Below are 23,189 nucleotides of genomic sequence, written 5' to 3' on the forward strand. Positions count from 1 at the left end.
AACCAAGTGATAGTATATGTTACAAGGGTTCCGTACATATAAAGAACGCCGAAATCCGAGTTATAACGAAGAAGTTATGGCCCGTCGAAGTTTCGCGACAAAACCGGCACGGCACCGGGAAACGTAAATAGTGAATTTACGATAGAGGACTTTTTAGCCTTATCAATATAAAAAAAAGTTTTAGTATACGTTAAACCGAGAGTGTGCATAAAAAGAACGCCCAAATCTTACTTCATATGAGGAAGTTATGTTTTTTCTAAGATTTGGCTTAGCAGTGCACATCCCGAAACTCGAATTTGAGATCGAGCGGTTTTTGGCCAACGCGACCTAAATGAGAATTGAAGATCTCATTAATAGGAGCTCAACTATAAAAAGACAGACGAAAACGGAGTCTGTATTAAGAAGTTACGAATTTTACACGGACATTTAACAGTATAATCTCCTCGTACTGTTAAATTTAAGATCAGTCAATAATTAGCCGACGGAGTCAAAATGAAAGTTGTAGATCTTTTTTTACCTACGCGTGGATATAAAGAACGTCAAAAATGGAGCTTGTATGCAAAAGTTATTAATTTTTGAAAATCGGCTGATTTCCACCCTGTGTGCGATGCCACGTGTCAGCACCAGGCTTTGCCTTGGTGCCCAAGCTAGCTCACGACGTGAACATCAAGAAACTCACGACCTGAGTGACCCTCCAGCCCCTATAAATAAGAGGTGAAGCCTCCATTCTTCCTCACACCTCCCATCACTTCCCTCTCTCTCTAGAACCTCTCTCTAGCCCCGAAACCCCCCGAAAAGCCTAGGGAACCTCCCTAGCACGAGGCGGAAGCCCCAGAGCGCCCGACGGCTCCGAGAAGAAGAGCTTTTCGGCTCGGAAAAGCTGCTCCAAGCGAAGCCCGGTTTTCGAGAAAACCCGCTGTAAATGAGCTACGCTTACGCTATTTTTAATATAGCTTTTATAGTAACGTTATTAGGACTTTATAATAATTATTTGAGCTATTATTATGGGTTATATAAGTATCGTTATAATATCTTTTTAACTACTCGCGGTACGGGGAATCTGGTTTAAAGGGCCGCATAGGGTTGTTGGATTTTAGAAGTGCTATATGCCAAAATGGTCCTGCCCTCCGGTGTTTTATGTCTGGCCCCTGTCTGTACATAGTAGGTGAAGAGTATTGTTTAACGCTTATATAATAGTAATAATAGCTAGACTATTAATTAGTCTCGTCGAACCTTAGACTAAACCCTAGTGGTAATGATACTAGGTTTTGTCGAAGGAAATTGTTTTAAGAGTAACGAAGTGCTGTCCAAGTGCAGAGTCACCACCTAATCAAGTGAGTGCATAGTTACTTTCATCTTACACATAGATATGAAGTATTTTATATAAACTACATGCTATGTGTGCATAATATCTGTATACTTGCTATCTGTGCTGGATGAATGATTTTATAAATGTTTTAACTGATTTAAACTGTATATGTATTTTATATCTACAAAATATGTTGGGTAAAACATGGGTAAATGAAATATGAGTTGGATAATGAGATGAGAGGTGGTATAGACCATGAGATAAGGGTGAGAGGTGAACAATGAGAGAAGCCTTTTACCCAAGTGTTGGCCCCGTCATTCAGCAGAGTATGGATGACAACCACAAACTATTCTAGACAGTCCAGTGGAACACTAGCAGACTCGCAACCTGTTGGTGTTGTGAACGATGTGTTCACCGGTGTACTCTAAACCCTGGCGACTATGCAGACTTAGTGCCTAAACCCTGACGATCATGAAGACTTGGTGCCTAAACCCTGGCGGCTATGCAGACTTAGTGCCTAAACCCTGGCGATCATTGAGACTTGGTGCCTAAACCCTGGCGACTATGCAAACTTAGTGCCTAAACCCTGGCGATCATGCAGACTTGGTGCCTAAACCCTGGCGACTATGCAGACTTAGTGCCTAAACCCTGGCGATCATGCAGACTTGGTGCCTAAAACCCTGACGACTATGAGACGTAGTGCCTGTTGAGTAAACCATGGCAACGATGAACTTCGTTCCGATTCCTTAGGATAATCCTTAGGAATAAATGAACGAGGAATAGCTGATTCTTAGGATAGAATAAAGAAGATAATGGGGATGGGTAATTGGGTTGATTGATTAATTGTTTGAATATAATAATTATATTATTGTGGGTTGAAAACCCTATATAGTCATCAGGTTTCCCAACCTGACCCACTCAAGCTTATTTGTATCACATGTGTCGATACGAAGCTACTTTACACTGAGAGATTTAAAAGAGATGTAGATCACTAGTGTAAATGAATGTAAGTTCTGTTTATGCTTATGTTTCTGTATTGACGATGACATCCCAATGTTTTAAAAATGAATAAAACACATTTCTTCGGAAATGATTTGATAACGTATTTATCATGTTTTTCAGGGAACAAATTCCGCAACATTTTTATTAAAAGAAGTACTCTGTTTTTTATAAAGCATAAACAAAATCGGTCTTTTCTGGCCGTGAAAATGGGGATGTCACAATTGGGTTTCAAATGAATGATATAAGGTGATGGAGGCGGGTAATGGGAAGGAGTCCAAGAAGTTAGAGCCCTTAAATAGGGCTCAAAACCTTAGGGTTAAGGTTTTTGTCAGCAACGGCTACGCCCTGCGTAGCATAACCTACGCCATGCATAGTTCATTAAAATCACGTCCAAAATTCAGGATCTATGCCAGTCGTAGCTTTCCTCCGTCCAACATAGAATAAAATTCCCAATTTCAATTTCAACTTTAAACAACCATAACTTCTTCGTTTCAACTCCATTTTCGGCATTTTTTATAGGCACAGAAAGGTATCGGCGAATCCCACAATCATATATAGTTACATTTGGTTTAACACATGTGGAACTTAAATCATAATCCATGCAAGAAGCCTGGCATATAACTTTTCTCATTTTACCTTTTGGTTCCAACACAAAAATCAAGGGCTTAGGTCTCATAACCAATACTTTCAACATTTAATAAGGTATACACGTTATTTCCTCAAAGCCCCAAGCCTTTACATGATCGAATTACGGTCTACAATCCTGAATTAAGAAACATCCTAGAACAGGGTGTTACAGGAAGGGCCCGACTTGGCTGCATAGCATCCCCTTATGGCTTTTTCCGCACTGATTATTATTGTTTTGACTCTGATGTTGGAATGATACATTTTACTCTGATTGGTTTTGGAACAATGTTTGTATGGATTTGATGGTTTAAAAATGGAAATTTTAATGGTATTTTTGGGACGTTAGAAGTTGGTATCAGAGCCTTGGTTTGAAGGATTCGAGCACACGTCGGGGTGTGTCTGAACTCAAACTGAGGAAATGATAATATTTTTTGAAAGAAAATAAATTTTCTATAAAGATTTTTACAAAGAAAGGGGTGTGATGCGTGCATTCAGCCAAGATTAAGTAAGTGATTCCCAGAATACTCATACATGTTAATATGTTATAGAATGTTTTTCATGCTAGAGGTTAGCATAATGATATGTTCAAGGTTGCATGCTAGAAAGCCTATTAGGAGAGATGCCTAGTAGGAAGGATGCCTTTTGATGTTTGTTGCATATAGAGTCTTACTACTTTAATGTTGCTTGCTTTGTGCTTTGTAGGGATCATATTGATGTGAGTTAACTATTAAATAAGTACGTTAAGTTACATGTTGTAAAGGTTAAATAATTTTAGAATGACTGATTTGGACCTATTGCATAACTCTTGTCTGAGTCCAACCGTGATAGGGTTGGGTCTTTTAGTTGAAAGATTATTTAAGTTTTGTTGCACGTAATTTTATTCCAGAAGTAGTTAACTGACATTGGTAGGATTTTTTCAACACGTGATGACAGAGTGAAGTGTGGATCCTAGGAGAGCCTAAGAGGTGCTTTAGTGTGACTGGTGCGCTGTTTAGTGGGTTTTCGAAGTATCATTATAATGAGGTAACTTATAGGATTCAGGATGATTCTTGATGAATGAATGGATAGGTGTGGAAGGTAGTATTGGGCCTGTATTACTGAAAGCACATAATCCGTACTCGAATTAAGGAAAGCCATGAAGATTCTAAGAACCAGTAGAGCGAGAATTATTCGGGTATGTTTTGATCAATAGTATGGTTGCTTTTCAGTATGGTGATGAGCACTCGAGGAAGAGGTTCTGGGTCAGGTCCATGCTCTAGTGCTGAGCTGATTGATGAGAGGATACACGAGTTCGTTACGTCTGAGATCGCTCGCAGTATTTTGGATGCAACTCATGTGATGTTTGGTACCACCAAGGAAGGAATCATGAAGTTTCTAGTGTTGGATAAGGTGTCTATGTCCATAACTTTATTTGGTACATACTTGACCCGACCCGGCATGGTCCATTTGGGTTGCACTTCACCTGAACAATTTATATGGATAATCTTTTGAGAATAGTATAAGTTATGATTTATTAATATATTATAAGTTCTAATATATTAATATGAAATCATATTATTTAATTAGTATTGATCTAGAATTAATTTAGAATTAATTTGGTGATCAAAAGTGTGACTAATTAAATATGGACTCTTGTATTTATATAGTGTGGGCTAATGCTTATTTAGAATGGGCTAGGCTTGCATGGTAAGTCCATGGAGCTTTAACCCATGGATCTCATGGAAATGAAAGGTCATGGGTATTAGGGTTTACATGGATGTAACCCTAATCCACCACACTATATAATGGAGTCCTTGGCACTTGAAATGGCACTAGTGTGTGTGTGAGCAAAGGTGGCCGATTTCTACAAGTGTTCATACTCTCTCTAAGGGTTTCAAAAGTTTGTGGTGATTTGTGACTTCCATTTGAGGCATCCACATTATTGGTGCTAGGCTCTCAAACTCCAAGCAATCAATCACTACTAAAAGGTATGTAATTCTACTAGTGTTTTATGATTCAAGTACCCCATAACATGCTAGTTAGGAAGTAAACCTTGGAAAAATTATTATTTGCATGTATCTTAGATCAAACATAGATACAAGGTTTCTAGGGTTGCATGTACACCATAGGAGTGTTAGAATGCTCAAAACCCTTCAGTGGTATCAGAGCCTAGGCTTGTTTGCTTGATACTTGATGCTACATGTTTTTTCCAAAGTTGAAATTCTGCATTTTTTGCATCTGACAGCTCACCACGACGTGACAGTCTTTACCACGACGTGGTGATGCCCCTGTATGCAGAATTTCGGGGTTTTGCTTGGTATTGGATGAGGATCATTACCCTAAACTGTTTTTTGAACCTTAAAACCTGTTTTTGATGTGGTAATGATTATGCTAATACAATTTCAAAAGCTATTATCAAAATTTCAAGCTTTATATGTGTTTTTATGATTCTTGAACTTTTTGATATGAATGTTCATGAACTTATGAGTTTAGAAGATCATAGGAATTATTTGCAACTTGCTTGGTAGTTTAATTCTTGATCTTGATGTGTTTTAATGGAATCCATAATTTGTCCTCAAGTTATGGATTACCAAAAGTCTTTCTTTTAAAGTCTATTAATAAACACATAGGTTACATAAAATGAAAAGTCTCTCATCTTAATAAACTATTAACTCATAAGTTATGAAAGATGAAAAGTTTTGAAAGTTACAAAACTTGCCCTCAAGTTTTGGAACATGTAAAGTCTCACACATTTTAGTAAACTTTAGTTCCAACCCCTAGAATTTTAAAAGTTAAAATTCAACCCTTATACTTTATACGATTATAAGTTAATAATATATATATGTATAAGAACAAGTCTTTTTACCGTTAGTAGGCCTCATTCACGAAGCCGGTCTATAAGGGGGGTATAAGGTTGTTGCCTATAAAATGACACCTTAATGGGTGTCCACTCTCACCCACCACTTCCTTGACTGGTGGAGGGTCGTTAGCTGAACGGGTAGGACAATGACTTTAATCCTCATTAAAAGTATGATGAATGTAAAGTAACTAAATGTTTTATAAATTCCCAATCTTAGTTACTTTAGGAAAATGTGAATAAGGTGCTAACCCATGAAATTACACTTTGCACTTTGATTAAGTCGTTAGTGGAGCGTGTGTGGTTAACTGGCACACTAACCTGGACTTAACAAGGTAGGCAAAGGGTGGCTTAAGGTTTATCATAGGTCGGTGGAGCGCGTGTGGTTAACCGGCACATCGATTGAGTGATAAACATTAAGAGTACCAAGTAATTTGCATGGTTACTTCACAACTTGTTTTGTGATCCTCGGCATCCCAATCACAAAACTTGAAGGGCACACTCGATATTGAAACATGCCATTGAAAAGTTCAATGAATCTCAAAGAATCTAGGAGTTTCAAAACCAATTAAAACCTAATAATTTATTTCGTTTTTCATGGTGGAAATTGGTGAATCATCATTCACCTACCTTCAAATATTTTATAGCTTGGATTACAGCATCCCTATTCTAAGTTATAAAATATTGTGTTGGGTCCTAGCCTTAATATTACATTTGGGTGTCTTATTAAGGACTATCTTTATATCTAATCTAAAATTGTCTTTCTTCTTTTCAGATGTCTTCTAACAATGCTACTTCTGGCTCAAACTCTACCGACTCCTTCTCTCTCATGAACCTTTGTGGGAGAGTCGTCTTCGATGGATCCAACTTTATGGATTGGATCAGAAACATCAGGATGGTCACTCGGTATGAGGACAAAGAATATGTCCTCGACAAGGAGCTTAAGGAAATTGATGAGTCGTCTGCTACTCCTGAGGAGATCGCTGAATACCAGGCACATGAGAGAGATGCCACCAAAGTGGCATGTATCATGTTGGCCACAATGACAGCTGAGCTCCAAAAGTCCTATGAGGACTATTAACCTTTTGAGATGCACCAGGACTTGATGGACCGCTACCATCAGAGTGCTCGTCAAGAGAGGTATGAAATCACCTCCTCCATGATAACAACCCGGATGAAGGATGGTGAACCCATCACGGGCCACATGCAGAAAATGCAAAGGTATGTGGACCGTTTGCTGAAACTGAATGTGAACTTCCTAGAAGAGTTGGCAATTGATATCATTTTGCACTCCTTACCTTCATGTTATGATAAATTCCGAATGACATACCACATGAACAAGGAGGAAGTTACACTCAGCAAACTTCAAGGACTTCTGAAGACCTCCGAAAGTGGTCTTAAAGGTAAATCGGTTGTTACTACTTCTACACCTACCAACGCCCCTGTTCTGACTATCGGGAAAGGTAAAGGGAAGAAGAGGAGGAGCCCTTCGAAGGGTACCAAGGGAAAGTCCCTTGATGGCTCCTCTTCAAGTGGAACCAAGAAAGGTTCTGTCACTCCTTCTGCCAACCCTAATGAGGCTGAATGCTTCTATTGCCATGAAAAGGCGCACTAGAAGCGAAACTGCCCAAAGTACTTGCAAGATGTTAAGGATGGGAAAGTGAAACCCAATCATGTAGTATTTACATTATATTATCTAATAACTCACCCTATTCTAATTCTTGGGTCCTTGATACAGGTTGTGGTATTCATATATGTTCTGATTTGCAGGGACTAAGAAGAAGTGAGAATGTGGAGCATGAGAAGATAAACTTGATCATGGGGAATAGGAAAGTTACACCTGTCACCAAGATTGGAGTTTATTATTTGTTGCTAAGTAGTGGGTTAACATTAAATTTGAATAAATATTGTTACTCGTCTGAAATGGCGAGAAATATTATTTCCTTTCATGGTTTGTACAAACAAGGTTTTACCTTTTCGTTTGATAATGAATGTGGTGGTATTAATGCTTTCTTTAATAATGTTCTTTATTTTAAAGCATTACCTTGTGATGGTGTGTATGAAACTGTGTCGGTTGTAGATAACCTAGGAAATAATGTGTTGTGTATCGATTCTTCCACTAGCTTGGATAAATCATCATTATGGCATTGTCGTCGTGGACATGTAAGCAAGAAACGCCTAGGCCAACTCCAAAAGGATGGAGTCTTGGAGTCATTTGACCTAAAGTCAGATGATAGTTGTGAATCTTGTTTACTTGGGAAAATGACAAAGTCACCCTTCACTGGTACTTGTGCTAGGGGTGAGGGTGTGTTGGACCTCATACATACTGATGTGTGTGGACGGTTCAGAACCGCCACAAGGGATGCTAACCGCTTCTATGTGACTTTTACTGATGATTTTAGTAGATATGGATATGTCTACTTAATCAAGCATAAGTCAGAAACCTTTGAAAAGTTCAAGGAGTTTAAACAGGAAGTGGAGAATCAGTTGGGTAGGAACATTAAGATGCTTCGATCCGATCAAGGTGGTGAGTATCTTAGTATAGAGTTCCTTGACTATCTTAAGGAATGTGGGATTGTCTCACAATTGACACCTCCCAGGACACCACAACTTAATGGTGTGGCTGAGAGGCGTAATCGAACCTTGTTGGATATGGTTCGTTCCATGATGAGTCGAGCTTCGCTACCAATCTCATTTTGGGGGTATTCCTTAGAGACTTCCTCCCATATCCTTAATCTAGTCCCTACCAAATAGGTTGCCAAAAACACCTCATGAGATGTGGACTGGAAAAGTTCCCAATCTAGATCACATCAAGATTTAGGGTTGCGAGGCTTTCGTGAGGCGCAAGACTCACGATAAGCTCGAACCTCGAAGTGAGAGTTGTATTTTCATCGGCTACCCACATAGATCCTCTGGTTACCTCTTCTACAGACCCAGTGATAATGTGGTCTTTGTAGCAAGGAGAGGAGTCTTTCGCGAGAGAGAATTCATAAGCCAAGGAAACAGTGGGAAGCAAATTGACCTTGAAGAAATTCAAGAGTCAAGTGGTGAAGGAACCTCAAACCCTAGCAATCAACCTGAGGAGGAAACTCCTGCTGATCCGACAAATGAGTCTGTACCTCTGAGGCGTTCCACGAGAGTTAGGAATGTACCTGAGCATTACTATGGTTTCCATATTACTGCGGAAGGTGATACACTTATCAGTGATAGCACACTGGTAGGTTTGGATGAACCTAACAGCTACACGGAAGCCATGGCAGGCCCTGAGGCTGCTAAATGGAAAGAGGCTATGGACAGCGAGATACAGTCCATGTATGACAATCAAGTTTGGAACTTGGTTGACAATGTACCAGGTCGTAAGACAGTCGGGTGCAAATGGATCTTCAAGAAGAAGACCGACATGGATGGTAAGATACACACTTATAAGGCGCGCCTGGTGGCAAAGGGATTTTCTCAAACTCCGGGACTTGATTATGATGAGACCTTTTCACCAGTAGCAAAGATTAAGTCTATTAGGGTTATGCTAGCCATTGTTGCATTTCATGACTATGAAATATGGCAAATGGATGTCAAAACCGTTTTCCTTAATGGAAGGTTGGCTGAGGATATTTACATGAGTCAACCAGAGGGTTTTGTCAGCGCAGAGTACCCTAATAGCGTGTGTAAGTTTCAGAAATCCGTCTATGGATTGAAACAAGTACCTCGCAGATGGAATCTTTGTTTCAATGAGAAAGTCAAAGAGTTTGGCTTTTCGAGGAGCGAAGATGAGTCCTGTGTATATGTCAAGGCTAGTGGGAGTATAGTTAGCTTTTTGGTATTGTATGTGGATGACATACTACTCATAGGAAATGACATCCCAACTCTGCAGGAAGTGAAGTCCTGGCTTGGGAAGTGTTTCGCTATGAAGGACCTTGGAGAAGATGCCTATATCCTAGGGATAAGGATATTGAGAGACAGGAGTAAAAGACTAATTGGACTTAGTCAGAGCACCTATGTGGATAAAGTGTTGAAAAGGTCCAACATGCAGAACTCTAAGAAAGGTGAGTTACCAATCTAGAGTAATGCCAGACTGAGTAAGACTCAGAGCCCGAGTACAGAGGTTGAGATAGCAGAGATGAGTCGAGTACCGTATGCTTCCGCTGTAGGCTCGATCATGTATGCTATGACTTGTACTCGTCCTGATGTGGCCTTTTCATTGAGCATGGTCAGCAGATTTCAGGGGAATCCTAGCAAGGATCACTGGACTGCGGTAAAGAACATTCTCAAGAACCTGCGGAGGACTAAGGACTGGGTCCTTACCCTCGGTGGGAGTGATGACTTGAGAGTTGTAGGGTATAGTAATGCTAGCTTTTAGACTGATAGGAATAATTTCCACTCTCATTCAGGCTGGGTCTTTACCTTAAACGGAGGAGCAATTTCTTGGAAAAGTTCCAAGCAGGAGACAGTGGCTGATTCAACTTGCGAATCAGAGTATATAGCGGCAAGCGAGGCAGCAAAGGAGGCTATATGGCTAAAGAACTTCATTGGAGACCTTGGAGTTGTACCAGCTGTAAAGGAGCCTATGGAGATTTTCTGTGACAACAATAGTGCGGTTGCCTTAGCCAAGGAACCGAGAGATCATGGCAGATCCAGACACATTGACATAAAATATCACTTCATCAGACATCGAATATAAGAAGAACTCCTCGTCGCAAAGAGGGTATCATCGGATGAGAACCCAAAAGATCCCCTCACGAAGGGACTGGGTAGGGTTAAGCATCTCCAGCATGCAAGGCGCATAGGGCTGAAGGATGATATTAGTTTTAGTAGTTAGATATCTTTGAAATTTGTAAAGTGTAATTGACATTTGATGATAAATAAAAGTTATATTTATTTATGAGTAAAGTGTTGCTATCTTCTGTCAATCGTTTACTATCATTTCATTTTGCATGTTTTGACTTCCAGAATAATTATGTTGTGGTATATCATGTGATTCAAATTCTCCACAGTCGGTCATATGTTGGAAGTAGATATGAATCAAGGATGTCATGAGTTGGCTTGTAGATGTCTAAGATGTTGGACATAGCAAGAGTTGCTACAACACTCATGAGTGCTCATAAGTTCTGAGTATTGGATTCAATCCACGCTCACTTGTATCACTTCATGGAATTTATCTCAAGTGACCGTGAGACGGTAATATCATATAAGTCTTCAAACCTAGAGATATGAGTTGTTGACTATGAGTTGGTTATACATTGATTGCACGAAAACGCATTGGTAACTCGATGTTATAAAACGTGCCTTTGTGTATGATTCAACAAGTAGTAGAACAAGCATATGAGTCGAAGTTTATCTGTTCCTTCTTGGACTAGAAGCGATATCTGGGCCCCTCGATGATTTTGTTGTGACCTATGTATCGGGTCCGGTCAGAACTAAATTGTTGTGTTCAATTAAGTTCTATGTCAAACAAATCGGAAATCGGGAAACAAACTGTTGGACAATAAATATGACATTGTTCCATGTATTTATCCGGCTGATATCTAGAACAGAGGATTATATGATCACTTATCTAAAATGGCGTTTCATAGTTCAACAGAGTTTTAAGAGCTACGATTGCCGGTAGGTTCCTGAAGCCATATAGGCAAATATAGTTATTAGACTTATCCAAGTGGGATACTGTTGGATAAGGTGTCTAAGTCCATACCTTTATTTGGTATATACTTGACCCGACCCGACATGGTCCATTTGGGTTGCACTTCACCCGAACAATTTATATGGATAATCTTTTGAGAATAGTATAAGTTATGATTTATTAATATATTATAAGTTCTAATATATTAATATGAAATCATATTATTTAATTAGTATTGATCTAGAATTAATTTAGAATTAATTTGGTGATCAAAAGTGTGACTAATTAAATATGGACTCTTGTATTTATATAATGTGGGCTAATGCTTATTTAGAATGGGCTAGGCTTGCATGGTAAGTCCATGGATAGTCCATGGAGCTTTAACCCATGGATCTCATGGAAATGAAAGGTCATGGGTATTAGGGTTTACATGGATGTAACCCTAATCCACCACACTATATAATGGAGTCCTTGGCACTTGAAATGGCACTAGTGTGTGTGTGTGTGTGTGTGAGCAAAGGTGGCCGATTTCTACAAGTGTTCATACTCTCTCTAAGGGTTTCAAAAGTTTGTGGTGATTTGTGACTTCCATTTGAGGCATCCACATTATTGGTGCTAGGCTCTCAAACTCCAAGCAATCAATCACTACTAAAAGGTATGTAATTCTACTAGTGTTTTATGATTCAAGTACCCCATAACATGCTAGTTAGGAAGTAAACCTTGGAAAAATTATTATTTGCATGTATCTTAGATCAAACATAGATCCAAGGTTTCTAGGGTTGCATGTACACGATAGGAGTGTTAGAATGCTCAAAACCCTTCATTTAGATGATCGAATCGGGGATTTTCGTGCAGAGATTGCAGGTGGCCAGTTAGGGGTACATACTCTCTCTTTTTGGGAGTTCAAGGATCGTAAAGCCTCAAAGTTCTTCGGGAAGAAGGACCCTATTGCTAGTAGACGGTCGATTGCTGACATGGAGAATACTCAACGGACGAGTTTCTTCCCTGAGGGATCGAAATTGGTATTTGCATCTTACCTTCTGAGGGATGGAGCCCGCGACTGGTGGGAGGAGGTTGGTCGGTCTTTAGGAGATGAGGTCGTGGTGGCCATGTCTTGTACTGATTTTGTGACGATATTCCGGGTGGATGTTTCACCTGCCATTGAGGTGCATCAATTGGCGAGGGCGTTTTAGGACCTCTTCCAAACAATGGAGACTGTGGAAGAAATAACCACCAAGTTCAGTGTGAGGGATTTGCTGGTCCTGTAGTATGCTGTGGTTGAGGAGATGAAGAAAACGAGGTATCATGATATGTTGAGGGACGAGATTTGAGATTTTGTGAACCCGTCGAGTTGCAAGACCTTGGAGGATATGATTACTAGAGCCCAGGAGCAGAAAATTGAGTTAGAGCTTCGGTCGAAGCGGCAACCAGTCTCGGTTTAGACAACAGAGGGTTCAACGAAGAAGCCCAAGACTTTCGATTCATGAGCTAGAGGCTAGCCGGTTCGGGTCCATTACGGCAAGTACGGGAAACCGCAGGATAGAGTGTGTCGATCTGGAGGTATGGGCTGCTATAAGTGCGGTGGGATTGGTCATATCAAGCATGGATTGTGCTTAGGGACCGAGTCCGATTTGTTTTCACTGCAACCAGGTGGGCCACAAGAAGGTCGAATGCCCGAGACTGATAAGTGGAGCGGTGAGAGCACCCGCTCCAGCTACACTGAGGTTTACTGATGGTCGTGGGGACATGGTGGAGGCTCCAGTGGCGAGAAACCGAGCATTTCAGTTGCAGGCCTAGGAAGCCCGAGCTCCGCCATATATTTTCGTTGGTATGTATCGTATTCATTTCCTTCATGCTTTTATTATTTATGTTTATGATTATGTGATTAGGTGTGTGAGACGTTATGTTTGAGTTGTTTAAGTCTTCACCTAAGGTTCAGGCCTAGGAAGCCCGAGCCGTTTTAGGCTTCGACATGGGGGACGTCGGCCAATGATAGAGTGAGCCATAAGTGGGGAAGAGCCGGGTGTTCTGCTTGGAGGATCAACGGACAAATTGATTTTGATGGTTTTAGTGTGATGGGTCTGAGGAAGTATTAGTTTAAGTCTATTGGATTTTTGAATTCGGGATCCATAAAGATCCTTCATGGTTATGGGATAATGAGGGATTGGTCAGAACCCGAGTGCAAGGTTAGTTGTTGTCGGGTTCATGCCTTCAGGGATGTATATGTGGTCCTCGCATCGGAAGCTTTTAGGAAAAGATCTCATTATGGTCAGTTGTTCCTTGCTGGAACGTCGAAGATTAGGGTAAAAAGGTGCTTGAGCCACTCAATTTGAATGCTAGTTGAAGGGTTGGTTAGCTCACTATACCGACCGTTATCTTTAGTAGGGGAAGAGCTGTTATTGAACTATCAACCAACTTCAGGGCGTGGTTGATGCATTATCGCATGGATTTTGTTCAGTAATAAGTTAACCAGTGGTTTGGTTATCTATCCATTTTTGATAGTTGGTTTATTCATTCTTTGTTATCGGTTGAATTTTTTTGATGATTTTGGAACTATACCAGTGGAAGGTGCTTTGAATGCATCAATATTTCATCGAGTTTAGTGAAGTGTATATCCTGGTTTTGGGGTGTGTGCACCCTAGGTTTTATGGTCATGTAATTTTAGTTCTTGCAAGCTTAGGTTAGTGGTGGTCTCAAGTAGCGAAGCTGTGGGATGGCTTGGAAATTCGAATTGTTATGAAGTTGGCAGAGTGTAGCTAAATCCAAGTAAGGGAGAATCGCTTGGGATATTGCCAAGTGCAGGACCTCCCAAAGTTTCATATTCAAGGACCAAAAGATAACTAGTTCTGATTCAATTGAAGCTCATGCAAGGAATAATGTTCATTAGTCAGCTATAATCAGGGAAGCAGATGTAGAGGAATCATTTTGTCTTGTCTGAAGACGTGAAGCATCGGCAACGACGCATTGTGGGTTCGTGACTAGGTTCAGGTGGAGGGTTATGTGAGGGCCTCCCTACATCTTCTTGTCTGATTAAGGCTTTGGGGTTCGAAGCACGACCCAAACGCCTGATAAGAATGATCCAGATAGGGCTCGACTTGTGTTGCTTCTGGATGAGTATTCTGGTGGATAGTTGGCAAGACCATGTGGAGGGCCCATGGCAATCACGGAAGTGTTGTATGACTACGATTTGGGTCGTAGCATTCGTTAGGTTGATCTAAGCTGTTGTGGAAGTGTTTTAAGACTACGGTTTGGCACGTAGCATTCATTAGATTTAGATGAGCTGTTGTGGAAGTGTTGTAAGGATACGATTTGGTGTTGTTGTCGGAATGGTTGTAAGACTGTGGGAGGGCCACAACATTCATATGGTTGAGTTAGACTATTGGTTGAGTTGGGTCGGGTGTGATGTAAGACTACTACTCAAACCCGTAGCATTCACCTGGAGTGAAACAGACTTGTTGTTGTTCATTGATTGGTTTGAAAGTCGTCCTTTGTTTGGAATGCAGAGTTGTTGGAGCTATGTGGTTGGATAGGCTAGGATAAGATTTGTTAGTAAGACTCTTGGTTAGGGTCTCGGGGTGCGACTGTGTGTGGGGTTGTCAGCTTCAGCAATTGGTCGGGGATTCTGTATTACAATTTATTAGTAGGACAACGTGGAACCATAGAGATCTTGATTAGATCGAATTTGCGAATTTTGGTCAGCGGGATGTAATGCATGTGTTGGGGTAGCACTAATGGTTGCGGTTTGTGTTAGGAGCCGCCTACGTATTCAAGCGCAAGGTTGTTAGCATCAGCAAATGGTTATGGAGTTTTTTTTTCTAGTTATCAGTGAGATGATGTAGGGCCAGAGAAGTTTGGCCGGTTCGGGTTGTGGATTGGGGTCATCATGGATACGGTTGGAGTTGTTATGTCTGTCTGGAAGTCGGGCATAGCATAGGGATTTAGATTTCAGGCAAAGTAGTTAGACCTTCTCTTTGTTGGTTAGTGGAGCGTGTGAATGTTTGTTTATTAATCAGGTCACGTGATTTTTGGTAAGATTGGGTTCGCTAGAAGTATCAGAAGGTGGTCTTCTGTGTGAGATGATTTTTTAGTACTCTTTTGGCTTCAGGAAGTTCAGGTGGAGTCGGCTTGTGTAGTAGAGTAATATGTAAGGAATGGTTTTGAGGATTGTTGATATATGGTCCATTAGCAAGGCCTAGACAGCTCTGGCGCGCCAGCCTCGGCTGGCGCTCCCTTGCCAGCCTTGCTGGGGACTCTCCTGCTGGCCCGGCCTGACGCTCCCTTGCCAGCCTTTCCTAGTGCGCGCTCGCCCGGCGCCGCCGGGTGGCTTCGTCCAACTCCTTGCTAATTAGGCCTGATTTGGGCTGGCCCAAGGCCTGACCTAATTCCCCCTTGACCTAATTGTCCCATATAAAGTGAACAGTATCTCCTCCATGGAGGGGGATCTTTCCTGTGGCTCAGCCGCCGCCCTATACTCCAGGCGGGTGGCTCAGCCGCCACCCGCCGCCGTTAGCCACCATACACCACCACCAGCACCAATATGGTCCTCTCCAGCTAAGGAGAGCCATCTCAGATCTACCAGATGATCTAACTTGACCGCCGGAGCCCGCTCCCGGGGCACAGCCCTGGGGCGGCTCTAACGGGCTTGTCTGTTGTGACCTCGCAGATCCATCTCCGGCGTAGAAGCACATCCTCAAAGCAGGTGGTTGGAGCCGAAGTCGCATCATTTGGCGCCATCCCGGACTTGAACGAGTAGCCACCATCTCAGTTGGTCTCAAGCTCGTTTTTGCCCAGATCTGTTCAGATCTGATGTGTTCTTATCTAAGGTTTGCCCAGATCTGTTCATTTCTACATCCCTTAGTTCAGATCCGTTTGGATCTTGACAAAAATCTACCCAGATCTGATTATCTATGTTTCAGATCTTTCGATCTGATGCAAGTTTTGTTCAGATCTGTAGATCCACTTCATTTTTAGTTCAGATCACTAGATCTTTTTTCGTTTTTAAGCTCAGATCTCAAGATCTGATAGTTTTTAGCTCATCCGAGCATTCATGAAGCTTACAGAGATATTTTAGATCTATTTTTCGTTTACATTCTGATGGATTTTTCAGCAACTTGAGGGAAGGGAAAAGGAATTTTTACAAGTCTTTACCCTCCTATCAAGCTTATAATATGAGCAATTCACTTTTCAGTTAATATTTTATGTGTATAACCCCACAACCTGCAATATTTGTTTGTAAATAAAGTTGTGATACTTGTATATTTCTCAAAGCTTTCAAAAAAAAAATCGTCTATGCCTTCATCAAAATCCATCAGATCTGTAGATCTACTTTAGTTTTTGTTCATTCAAACATGTTTTAAGTTTGCAAAATTTCGCTCAGATTTGTTTCTTGTTCATATGTTGATGGCTTGTTGAACAAGCTGAAAATAAATAAAAGTTTTATGAGCAGCATCCCTCATCAGATCCGTTTTTGTTTCAATCTTGGGATTTTCTCAACAAGTTTAAGAAGAAAGGAAATCTTCATTTTTATTTGGTGTATTCTTTAGAAGTTTGGAAAAAGAAAAGAAGTTTTTATGGGTTTTACCTTACTTCAGCTTATTTTGATGATTTAGAGGAGAAAATAAATCCCCATCAGCTTTTATATTATTTTCAATTCATATCAACAAAGAATACCCTTTCAGATCTATTTTGTTTATATTTGGAGTTTGTTCAAAAAGTTTGGGAAAGCAAGAAATCTTTATGAGATTTTATTTTTTACCTTCACAAATTACTAGAAAACTCCTTTTCTACGTGGGTTTTTTCTGGCACATGTTTGCAAATAATTTATCAGATTTGTTTTTGCTCACATCTTGACAGCTTTATTCAATCTTGAAAAGAATAAATGTTATTATAAGTTTGTACACTCTTTTCTTTCAGTTTAGATTTTATCATAAAAATCCTTTTTTAGCAAGGTTTTCTATGCTCAACAACGTTTCTTTAAACATTACGTTTGTAAAAAATGCTATATTATTTGTACATACCATAAAAACTCCAAGAAAATTATGTATCAGTTTCACCAAAACACCAAAATAATCAGAAACATTTTCACACATTTACCTCAAAATTACACCTACCCTACATCTGTACAATTTACAGCTCGTCATTTTGATTTCAAAAAAAAAGAAGGGGGTAGAAGAGGACTATAGGTTAATGAGGATGCACATGTGTATCCTCTCAACTAACAAACCCATGATAAAAATGGGATAATGGGACCATCTCCATGTCTATGTACAACAGACGAAAGCATATGACAAGATCTTGTCGTGGGACCCACTTAGTCCAGCTCCCTATGTACGAAAACAACCAGCCGACAACAACAGCTTCAACTGTTGCTTTCATCGCCGGTGACCCAGCAAGACATCGCCACTACCTCCAGTCACCGGACGAATACCCGACACCGCTTGCTACTCCTTCCTCATTGGTGACGAAACAGAGCAACCTCGAAGAAGCACTACTACTGGAAGCAGGAGCAAATACGTTGCTCGCTAAACCAACATGCCTCAGGCCTGTGCAGTCGATTGACTACCAAGACGCATCCTCCGTGACCACCAAAGGTTGCTACTCCTCCTCCGACTACTGCAAAATCACTCGTCAATCACCATTGACCATCTTCAACATCGGCGATCCAGCAAGATAGTACCGTTGCTTCCTCTAGATGTCAGGCCTCCAACCGGTGACGGATTCCTTCGGAACTCACCAAACCATTGTTGGTCGCTTTTACCGCCGCCATCACCACCTCGCCACCGCCTGTCGACCTGACCAATCAGCGCCGCAGACTAAATCGAGTTTCTATCTCCTCCTCAGGCCATGAACTCCGATGTCAATACCATTCGTGACCCATCTTCCTCCAGATACGACCTTTCCTCTCAAAGAAGCGTATACTAGCCCCATCTATCATTTCGTTTCACATAAACGACATAAAGAAAATTAGGGCATTGGCCCATATTTCACAGTGTCTCCAGCAGATTTATATTGGGCTGGTCATCTTCTAAGTGGGCCCACAAATGAATTAATGGACTGAGATCTTATTTTGGGCCCAGCAATTCGGTTGGGTTTCTCTCAAATCAGTTTTTTAAGCAGTTTTTTAAGCTGATGGGTCAGCTCAACAATTAAAATGGATATCTCTCATAAGACAAATTTTAATGGTCAACCGTAGTACCCGTCTGCTGAGATCACGTCCAACAAAATCTAATTTTAAAAGACGCGTTACGGCCCGGACCACTCGACATTTCCAAAAAAAATATATATAAACAAATAAATAAATAACAAGGAAAAGAGTTTGGGCCAATAACCTAAAATGGGCTCAAACATTCTTATTTTGGGCTCCTTTCAAGTCCTTTCTTTTGTGGGCTACTCCAACAACAAAATATAGGCTAGTAGTGCAAAATAATTTGGCCAGTGAGATACTCAATGCTTTCCTGCCACGATTCTACCTAGCAAAATCCAATTTCATAAGATGTGTTGCGGTCGGGTTCGTTTGGCACCCCTAAAAAAAAGGAATGGTAAGAGTAGGTAGTACATTGCTACAACTACTATTAGTAAAGCATTTCGAAATAACCCTCAGCAACTATGTTGCCCGGCTATCGGCAGCCGTGTTGACCAATATCAAGAAGTCTCGCTACTCAGCTCTCACCATTCATGTTGAATGACCATCGCTAGTCTCGCTTCTCGACTCTCAGCAGTCGCGCAGCCATGCGACCCAGCTCAGCAGCCGCAAAGCCCAATCATCAGCAGTCACGTAGTCTGAATCCCAGTAGTCGCGCTGACTAGCTCTCAGCAACCACTCTACCCATCTCTTGCTAGCGCTTGCATCGGCTAGCTCTTTCCAGCAGCTATGCATCCATCGTTCCCATTCCTCGCCTCCTCTAAGAAGGGGGGGAAGGGTTGGCACGACACTACGCAGAAGTAATTTTATTCCGAAGGGACAGAGTTAAAGTACATGAAGAGCTGATGCTATGCGTGATAGTACATTCACGAGGTGACATTAGATCGAAAGGGCAACCTCGTAGTTCAATCCTTGGGAGTCGTGTTGCTCATCCATCGCTAGCAGCTCGCCGCCCGGCCTTTAGCGTCCCGGTTGCTCTACTCTCGACAATACTCTCGCTACACACCTCCTGACAACAGCTCAACTGTCCGGCTCCTAGCAACCTTGCTGCATTGCTTTCGACAAAGTCATTAGAAGATGAGGCATCAGTCATCACTACAACTAGTGATGCAGCGAAGCATCAGGCGCCATTACACTTCGACCCAGACTGGTTACCCAATCCGGACACATAGATAGTGGGCTGTTGCGCCCAACCCTGCGAGGTTCAATACCCTCGCCTTGAGTCGCCTGGCTTCTCATCACGACTCCACTATAGCGGCAAGCTCCGCATGCGAGGTTCAATACCCTCGCCTCGAGTCGTCTGGCTTCTCAGATCGACTCCATCAGCGACATGCTCCGCCAACGAGGTTCAAAGGCTTGCAACCTTTGCCTATATGATACCACGTGATGCTCTCCCGCGTGATGTATTTATGATCGCTGGCAGCCAAGCCCGGTCCATTCCACGCGATGCTCTCCCGCGTGATTTATCTGTGATCGCTGACATCCAAGCCCGATCCATTCCACGCGATGCTCTCCCGTGTGATGTATCTACGATCGCTGGCAGCCAAGCCCGATCCATTCCACGCGATGCTCTCCCGCGTGACGTATCTACGATCGCTGGCAATCAAGCCCGATCTATTCCACGCAATGCTCTCTCGCATGATGTATCTACGATCGTTAGTAGCTAAGCCCGATCTGTTCCACGCGACACTCTCTCGCATAACATCTCCATGATCGCCGACTGCTAAGCCTAATCTATTCTTCTAAGTCGCACAACATAAGTCTCGCATCGTCTCACACCATAAGTCGCGCATCGTAAGCTTATTCTACACCTAACACCACGCTCTTGGTGTTTCTTCTCTCACAATCGTCATTGTTCTCTTGTGCTCGGATGATCGATGAAACGTTTTCCACATTGCATCCTGCTATAGTGAGGTTACTCTCCAGCAAGAAGGTTATCCCGACAGCGGCCATGCTACCAAATACCTTTCAACATCTCTGTTTCCTGGCTCTCAAAAATGGTCTTGCTGTGCAACCCTACCTGTAGCCTCGCCGCGTATCCCACAACATCTCTGTTTCTTGGCTCTCGACAACAGTCTCGCTGCATATTTCCTACCAATAGCCCCATTGCCTGTCTCTCAAGAATTCTGTTGTCTGGCTATCGACAATAGTCTCACTGCGTGACCCTTGCTAGCAACCTAATCGCACAGCTCTCAGAATCTCTTCCACTTATATTATGGTCAACAACCTTACGGTTTATTGGTTTGACAACATAGTCTGATGCGGCTACCTACGCTACCCACATCAGACTGGGGGGAATCCAGCTAGGTGTAGCCCAAGCAAGAAATACCTTCAAGACGGTTATTAATGCAGACTATGTAGATGGTTATCGGTGACATTCTATCTGCGCGTGACTACAACAATAACTGTGTCAGATAACAGTCTCAGGGACTGAATGGCAAGCTTACGTTTCTTAGCTACCCCGGCCCGATATTTTATCGACATCAATATCGCGTAACACTCTGTAGCAGCCTCGGTCTGCATTATCGCAGCAACAGTTACGTTGCGTCGCACCAACTGGCTCGCGTTCCTCTCAAGAAAGGAGTATCAAGTCAGCTCAAGCAGTACTTGGCTCATCGCACAACCCCACGACTCTCATGGGCGAGGTTCGGTCATTCTCTCTTCTATTTAATGTATTGGTGCTTTATCTAGTCCGATCCGATTGTTAGCAATTCAATCACATCGGACTAGGGGGACTTGATGACGCACAACTTATTTGACTAAGTCCAGTCCAATGTCATTGGCCGCCTACCAATAACATCGGACTGGGGGGACTTGTTGACATATGGTCCATTAGCATGGCCTAGACAGCTCTGGCGCGCCAGCATCGCCTGGCGCTCCCTTGCCAGCCTTGCTGGGGACTCTCCTGCTGGCCCTACCTGGGGACCCCCTTGCTAGCCTTGCTAAGGACTCTCATGCTGGCCCGACCTAGCGCTCCCTTGCCAGCCTTTCCTAGTGCGCGCTCGCCAGCCCTGCCTGGTGCGCGCCCGCCAGCCTTGCCCGGCGCCGCCGGGTGGCTTCGCCCAACTCCTTGCTAGTTGGGCCTGATTTGGGCTGGCCCAAGGCCTGACCTAATTCCCCCTTGACCTAATTGTCCCCTATAAAGTGAATAGTATCTCCTCCATGGAAGGGGATCTTTCCATTGGCTCAGCCGCCGCCCTATACTCCGGCCGGGTGGCTCAGCCGCCACCCGCCGCCGTCAGCCACCATACACCACCACCAGCACCAAGATAGTCCTCTCCAGCTAAGGAGAGCCATCTCAGATCTACCAGATGATCTAACTTGACCTTCGGAGCCAGCTCCCGGGGCACAGTCCCTGGGACGGCTCTAACGGGCTTGTCTGTTGTGACCTCGCAGATCCATCTCCGGCGTAGAAGCACATCCTCAGAGCAGGTGGTCGGAGCCGAAGTCGCATCAAGGATGAAATCTACTTTAAATCGGGGAGAGTTATAACACCTGTCTGTAACGCCCGCAGATTCGGGCTAGTCAATTTAGAGACAATAAGCGTCGAAAACGACTTTTCGACAAAACATTATTTAGAATAAATATCTTAACCTAGTTGTAGAATATGTCATAAGGGTTCCGTACATATAAAGAACGACGAAATCCGAGTTATAACGAAGAAGTTATGGCTCGTCGAAGTTTCGCGACACAACCGGCACGACACTGCGTGATGTAAATAGTGAATTTACGATAGAGTACTTTTTAGCCTTATATATCTAAATGAAAGTTGTAGTATACATTAAACCGAGAGCGTGCATAAAAAGAACGCCCAAATCTGACTTCGTATGAGGAAGTTATGATTTTTCTAAGATTTGGCATAACAGTGCACAACCCGAAATTCGAATTTTAGATCGATCGATTTTTGGCCAATGCAAACTAAATTAGAATTGAATATTTCATTAATAGGAGCTCAACAATAAAAATACAGACGAAAACGGAGTTCGTATGTAGAAGTTATGAATTTTATGAAGTCATTTAACAGTATAATCTTCTCATACTGTTAAATTTAAAATCAGTCAAGAATTAGCCGATGGAGTCAAAAGGAAAGTTGTAGATCTTGTCTTTATCTATGCGTGGATATAAAGAACCTCAAATACGGAGTTCGTATGCGGAAGTTATGATTTTTGAAAGATTGACTGTTTTACCTGCGTCCGACGCCACGTGTCTGCACCAGACTTCGCCTTGGAGCCTACGCAAAGCTCACGACGTGAGCACCCTTTTTCACGACGTGAATCGGCCCAGACAGCCTATAAATAGAGGTGCAAATCACCCATTTTCTTCACACCTTTCTTATCCTTTCTGTCTCATTACCCCTAAACCATTTCTTCCTTTTCCTAGCACTTCCTAAGTGCTAGAGGCGAGTCCCGGAGCGCCAGAAGGCTCCGAGAAGAAGAACTTTCGTCTTGGAAGTTCTGCCGCTGTAGAGCCCGACTCCTAGCCAAACCCCCTCGTAGGTAAGATACGCCTACCCTATTTTAAATATAGCTTATATTTATATATATTATCGTTATTATGAACCTATAAATAAGATTTATCAGTGATTAAAAGTCATTATACTGATTGATGTACTTATGAGGATGATGTCTAGGTTGTGATTTAGTGAGGTGTTTAAAGTGGGATT

This window comes from Lactuca virosa, chromosome 4, assembly GCF_052849685.1.
Source record: "Lactuca virosa cultivar CGN04683 chromosome 4, Lactuca_virosa_CGN04683_v6, whole genome shotgun sequence".
In the NCBI taxonomy this organism is placed as follows: Eukaryota; Viridiplantae; Streptophyta; class Magnoliopsida; order Asterales; family Asteraceae; genus Lactuca; species Lactuca virosa.